Source organism: Salvelinus fontinalis, chromosome 5 (genome assembly GCF_029448725.1).
Source record: "Salvelinus fontinalis isolate EN_2023a chromosome 5, ASM2944872v1, whole genome shotgun sequence".
Classification (NCBI taxonomy): domain Eukaryota; kingdom Metazoa; phylum Chordata; class Actinopteri; order Salmoniformes; family Salmonidae; genus Salvelinus; species Salvelinus fontinalis.
In genome coordinates, this window is record NC_074669.1 from 51,629,980 (window position 1) to 51,637,667 (window position 7,688).

Below are 7,688 nucleotides of genomic sequence, written 5' to 3' on the forward strand. Positions count from 1 at the left end.
CTCCCATAAACAGTGTGCTGTAATAAACAGTGTGCTGTAATAAAACAGTGTGCTGTAATAAACAGTGTGCTCCCATAAACAGTGTGCTGTAATAAACATTGTGCTGTAATAAACAGTGTGCTGTAATAAAAACAGTGTGCTCCCATAAACAGTGTGCTGTGATAAACAGTGTGCTCCCATAAACAGTGTGCTGTAATAAACAGTGTGCTCCCATAAACAGCGTGCTCCCATAAACAGCGTGTTCCCATAAACAGCGTGCTTCCATAAACAGCGTGTTCTAATAAACCCTAACAAGCACACACTGGTTCCCTGGCCACCTGTCTCCATCAGAGATCCTCTACATCTCAATCGCTCAGAAACAATCACCATCGTCTCAGCCCTGTGTTGTCTCTGTGTGAAAAGGGCATTTGCTCCAACATCCACTTTCTCCCCTGTTCTCTCCTCTCTCTCCCCAAACCTTCTCTGTCCAAACTCCACATCAACCTCCCAACCCCTTATCTCTCAGCTCCCACCTGACTTTTACTGGTGGCCTCCTGGGGGGAAAGGTACGTGTCTTTTACTACCAGCCTCTGCAGCCATTTTTGCTCAAACATGACTTGTGGCAGGGGCTTCCGTCTTATACATACCTCTTCTATCAAATCAAATCAAATGTTATTTGTCACATACACATGGTTAGCAGATGTTAATGCGAGTGTAGCGAAATGCTTGTGCTTCTAGTTCCGACAATGCAGTAATAAACCAACGAGTCATCTAACCCAACAATTCCACAGCTACTACCTTATACACACAAGATGCAGTAGATGATATAGAGTACAATATATACATATACATTATATTATATTCTAATTCTCCACTGTGTGTTATCTATGCTGGTCACCCAGACAGACCAGGAATAAACTACCTCTGGCATGTCTCAAGCCAGCCCTAAACTCCTAAAGCTCCTTACACAAACACAATAATCTAAGAACATGCCAATCCAGCCCAAACAACATCAAAATGGTTTACATTCTTCAGGCGCCATTATGAGCAAATGCTTATTTTTTGGTTGCTGAGTTTCAAGCCTGCCATAACAAGGCACAGGATACCATAACGAAAAACATCTGAACGCCATGCATAGAAGGTTTACAAGAAGGTTTACAAGAATGTTTACAAGAATTTTTACAAGAATGGGCTATGTGATCATACTAGTTACTCATGTCAGTTCATTATGCATGAAGATGTCCTATGCATTTATTAAATGTCGATATTCCAGGTTTGGACAAATACGTTAGGTGTACATTACAATGGGCCGGCATTATACTAGTTCTGTACAAGCAGTAAATGATGTACTGTACACATACACACAGCTTTGTTGTCCACTCCACCACTAGCTCACAGGCGTTAATGGGGCACCGGGGAAACTAGTGATACATGCATTCATTTACACATGTATAAACCATGGTCAGGGTGGCGAATACAAACAGGTTTTCTCCCTTGATAAGACGGTACTTAGAGTAACGAATGCTCTTAGAAGGAGAAGATGGCCGATCCATAAATCAATGTGCGCGTCCCAAATGAAACCCTGTTCCCTATAAAGTGCACTACTTTTGATTAAAAGTAGTCCACTCTAAAGGGAATAGGTGCCATTTGGATTTTTTTTTAAATGCTTTCACAGTGCTGATGATGCTGCCTCCAGGACCTTCCCTTAAGACTGATGTTCAAATAAAAATTTGCATTAAATAATCAACAAGCGTAATTTACTTTCCCCCATTTCTGCTTCCAAGCGAGCTAACCTTTCCTTATAGGGGATGTGCTCTTCCTGCAGAAGAGTCTGGAAAATATGCAAATAATAGCAAGAATGATACTACATGTTTGAATAGGCTTTGGAGTCCGCATACATGTCATCAGGTTCAAAGTGTTCAAAGTGTGTGCATGTGTTTTTGCGTACAAGAGTGCGTGTGTGCATGTGCATGTGCATGCGTGCGTACTGTACGTGTGTGTGTGCATGTCTGTATATTCGGATGCAGCTGAGAAACGATTGTTTAAAATCTGTGTGTGTGTGTGTGTGTGTGTGTGTGTGTGAGTGTGTGTGTAACCGGTCTAAAATGGCTAGCTAGTTAGCGCTGCGCGCTAGTAGCGTTTGAATCAGGTCACTGGTTGAGCGTGGCTTTTGTAGAGCGATAGGTAACGATGCTTCGAGGGTGCCTGTTGTCGAAGTGTTCAGAGAGCCCCTGGTTTGAGCCCAGGTTGGGGCAAAGAGAGAGAGGGACGGAAGCAACAGTGGTGTGTGTGTTTGTGTGTGATTTGAAGTGTGAAGCCCAACTCCGCCCCTAACTCGTGCACAAACATGCTGCAGACCAGCGGATATGATAGGCCAGAGGCAGATCTGTGAAAAGCCTGACCCTGTGGACCACAACATTCTATTGAGAGCTTCCCCACCAACCCCCTGAGAGACAGGAGACAGCCAGCTGCACATCTGAAGAGAAGACGACAACCCTGCCGGGTGATGTCACCACAGTGCAGACACGCACATGTACCCAAGCGAGCGCACACACACACACACACAGACGTGATATGTGTCCAGCGGAAGCCCTAACCTGCACCCTGCAGAGAAGCTGATAAGACCGGAGACACTCAAACAGACCGGAGGCTGGAGCAGAGAAAGCCATGGTGAGAGACAGTCTGAGGGTGTGTGCAGTGGTGTAAAGTACTAGTTTAGTCGTTTTTGGGGTATCTGTATTTTACTTTACTATTTATATTTTTGAAAACTTTTACTTTTACTTCACTACATTCCTAAAGAAAATAATGTACTTTTACTCCATACGTTTTCCCTGACATCCAAAAGTACTTGTTACATTTCAAATGCTTAGCAGGACAGGAAAAGGGTCCAATTCACACACATATCAAGAGAACATCCCTGGTCCCTCTTACTGCCTCTGATCTGGCAGAGTCACTAAACAGACATGCTTCGTTTGTAAATGATGTCTGAGTGTTGCCCTAAGTGTGCCCCCCGGCCAGCCATGAATTTTAAAAACACAAAAATCGTGCCGTCTGGTTTACTAAATATACGGGACGTTAAACGATTTATACTTTTCAATAGGCTACTTGCTTAGTCTTATTACGAATCACATGTGAGGTATTTATCATACATGATCAATATTATGCCCACTACAACACTGTCGCTGTGAGATCACAACATACGACTGACTGTGTGTAAAAGTGTCATATACTTCAGCAGACGATATCAAAGAGACTTGACGGGTAATCCACACGAGTGACAATATTCAACCAAAATCCCCTGTTCACTTGAAGAGTTGTGTCTTTGTCTCATTTACAATCCCTCTCAGGTGCCTCTGTTGCCACGATGAACACATGATATGGTGTAAAAAGAAACATTGTATTGTGTGTAAATGTTGCATTACGCCACAGTCATTCATAGTGAGTTGCATGGGTTTTGTGTAACCTCGTGATCTGTGAGAATCCGACCTGGGTTCAAAAAGTATTTGGAAGGTAAGCGTTAGATTGAGCCTGCCTGGAGTGCCAGATGTGGTGCTGGATTTGAAAATGCGGAACTATTCCCTTGGTTCCAAGGCGCCAGGCTCAATCAACCCCAGCTAAATGTGAATCCAGGTCTGACATGGAGTGTGGTGCTTGTTTAACCAGGCTATTGTTTCAGCTGAACAGTGGCACAGACAGGTGCACTGACAGGGGCGCTATTGATATCTTCATGGCAGGCAGACAAAACGAGTGTTTTCACACGAGGAGGACAGGGTTGCGGTTCATGGACCCCTCCGTCCCAAATGGCACCCTCTTCCCTGTGTAGTGCACTACTTTTGACAAGGGCCCAAAGGGTGGGAAAGGGTTCCATTTGGGACGCATCCCATGTGTGGGTCCTTTCCTCCCGACACCAGAGTTATGGTAACAGCATTAAAACCAGTTGCCAATAAAAACATGCCGTTTCAGTAGTCTTTGTAATAGCTGTGAGAAATAGGAAACATCAATCGTGGAGCGAGGTGCTTTGAGTACACCTTATAAAGGGCTGGCGGAACGCAGCCAGCCAACACAGGAAATGACACGTGATGTTACTAATTTACGTGTCAGCGAATAGCAAGGACAATTCATAACTTAATGAATTGCATGCCGTCCTATTTTCTGGTTATTATGAGTCCGAAAAGGACCAAACCAGATGCATCGGTTCCCTGGTCTCTACAATACTATGTCTGGCAGTATGTTGTCATTGTAATGTAAAGGTGACCGAGAACCAGAGGTGGAAAAAGTATCGAATTGTCATACTTGACTAAAAGTGAAGATACCTTAATAGAAAATGACTCAAGTAAAAGTGAAAGAAATCTCAGTAAAATACTACTTAAAAGTGTATAGGTATTTGGTTTTAAACATACTTAAGTATCATAAGTAAATGTAATTGCTCAAATATACTTAAGTATCAAAAGTAAAAGTATAAATAATTTCACGTTCCTTAAAATAAGCAAACCAGACGGCAAGATGTTCTTGTTTTTTAATTTACGGATAGCCACGGGCACACTCCAACACTCAGACATAATTTACAAATGACGCATTTGTGTATAGTGAATCGGCCAGATCAGAGGCAGTAGGAATGAGCAGGGATGTTCTCTTGATAAGTGCGTGAATAGGACCATTTTCCTGTCCTGTTAAGCATTCAAAATGTAAAGAGTACTTTTGGGTGTCAGGGAAAATGCATGGAGTAAAAAGTACATTATTTTCTTTAGGAATGTAGTGAAGTAAAATTTGTTAAAAAAAATATAAATTGTAAAGTAAGTACAGATACCAACAAAAATGACTTAAGCAGTACTTTAAAGTATTTTTACTTAAGTAACCACTGCCAAGAACATGAAAGTGTTGCACTTGTGTGCTGTGTGAACGAGAGCACTATGGAACTGTGCATGTTTCGGTAACGATACAGGGAAGCTGCTGTTACTACTGAAGTTCCTGGACATGTGATACTATTTCAACCCAGGTCTGAATGGGAAGGAATGGGAAGGAATGGGAAGGGACAGAACGTTTTAACAGGACAGGAGCTGTCACGATCGTGTGGAGGATTGACGGACCAAAACGCAGCTTTAGGAAAATAAGCCATCTCCTTTTTATTAACGAAGAAGGCAAACGAAACAAAAACACTTAAACACTAAACAAAACAATCGTGAAGCTAAACAACGATGTGCACACACTGGCTACAAACGTATCACATAGACAACTACTCACAACAAATGAAAGCCTATGGCTACCCTAAATAAGGCTCCCAATCAGAGACAACCGAAATCAGCTGTCTCTAATTGGGAACTCATTCAGGTAACCATAGACTCTCCTAGACAACTAAACATACATAGACAACGCTAGACACATGTACTCAACACAAACCCATATACTACACCCAACAACCCCTTTACCATAGAAACACCCAATACCAACAAAACACAAACATTCCCCATGTCACACCCTGACCTAACTAAAATAATAAAGAAAACAAAGAATACTAAGGCCAGGGCGTGACAGGAGCCCGTGTTGCACATAAAGGTTTCTGACTGGGAACTGTAACGAGGCAGTGGCTGTGACAGCTGAGCGTCCTCAACGCTACATAGGAAAGTGCTGGACTCAGGGTTCAATTTCAGACACTCTTACCAGTTTGGACAGGGTGGGATATCCACTATCCAGCGTGTATTTGAAATCTAAAAAGTCATAACAGTTGATTTAGCGACAGGAGGAAAACAGATGTAGGGGAAATGTACCTCGTCTGTTTTTCATTCCACTTTTTCATGTTTCAAACGTAGAGCAGTGTTAAGATATACCGAAGCGAGACGGCTGGATAATTGGATTTGGATATAGACTACTGTACTATTGTGCCCTTTGGCCATGGAGTTCTCCTAACTAGCATTAGTCTATATCCTCCTTGAATAATGGATAACATGTCAAATATGAGCTTTGTAAGTCCCGTGTATGGTCAAGTGTGTCTGCAACAAAAAGCAGAACAATGATGGAGGTTGGTGTCAATTGCACTACACAGTCACATCACAGACCATGTTAATGAATATCCTCGTTTTAAAGTTCGGTGTGTTACCGAAGGAGACTGGCCTCATTATTCCTTAAAGCACCTCACAGAAAAGTTACACGTTTGTCCGTATAAGTTAATACATTCATAAGGCAACAAGAAAATGAAACGTCTGTTCGTGTCAGCTGTCCAAAAGTGGAATAATAAACTTGGGGGGAAAAGTATGTTGGATTGGATAACAGTAGTGTTCTGCTGACACAGAACAACAGTAAATACATTCCCTCACATGTTCTGTAGTGACTGACACTGTGTAGTTAGTTACTGCATTATTCTGCATCAGCAGAAAGTCATCTAGCATCCGGACCCCTGACAGGTATCATTGAGTCATTTGCTCACAAAAACAGGGGGCCGCATCCAATTAGACGGCGCCGCAACTCTTGGCATGTTTTGACGATTGATGACTGACGTAATGGCAAGGGTTGATGAGGTGGCGTGGCTATAACAGGTATTACTTAGTGAATAGATACTGACCATGCAATTGTCATATGGGTGGTATAATCATGCAAATGGTAATTTGCACACACAAAATATCACACCCCCTTCTCAACCCATACGACACAATGAATCCGAAAGGAATGAAAAGGGAAATATTTGACGACTTGTTTTGAGGATTAACCCTGGATGTGCAGCCTAAGGAGTGATTATTTGGAATCAGATATTATTAAACTATGTCCAGTGATGATAAAAATGAGATGTAGGCCTGTGCTCATTCAGCTCCTCCCTAAACGTGACATGCTTGTCATACGTCCCATGCAATACGCATAGAAATATATAATTCAAACCTCTTTTTAAGGCAATATCATGGCTAGCCTATACTCCTCTGCCAAGCATCCTGCTCTATGCTTTTGTGTGTTTTTCTCCATTTAGGTATCTTTTGAAATGCAACCTCAAAAAAAGAGGGAGTGCAGATTGAAGCGCAGCGTGTGTGTTGCCCCTTGTGAGTCCGGCAGCGACTCCTCATTCTGCCTCGCACCATTTTCCCAGAGCTTGTGTCCCCTCCGCTGCTCCCCCCCCCCCCCCTGAGCTCCCTGGTGACTCGTAACGACCAATCGCCCCATCCGTTCCTCCTTGGGGGACGGCAGCAGCTGCACAGAGTCACTGGGGACTTAGAACTTTACAGCTAGGACCCATAAGGCCAATTTCACTCAAGCCAACAGCTCTGGGTTGGGGCCATGACTGACAGTGTTTTTGTTGCAGTGGTCATTTCAACTCACTTGTGGTTTTGATTTTGCTATGTTTCAAACATCTCTGGCAAAAAAAATGAAATAATACAAACACATTTAGCATTATGTACCAGAGTTACAAAGTGTCTATTCCATTCTATTATATTGTATACACTACAAGGCCAAAAGAATGTGGACCCCCCCTTCAAATTAGTGGATTCAAATATTTCAGCCACACCCGTTGCTGACAGGTGTATGAAAAAAGGGGACACAGCCATGCAATCTCCAAAGAAAAACATTGGCAGTAGAATGGCCCGTACTGAAGAGCTCAGTGACTTTCAGCGTGGCACCATCATAGGATGCTACCTTCCCAACAAGTCAGTTCCTCAAATTTCTGCCCTGCAAGAGCTGCCCCGGTCAACTCTAAGCGCTGTTATTGTAAAGTGAAAACGTATAGCGTA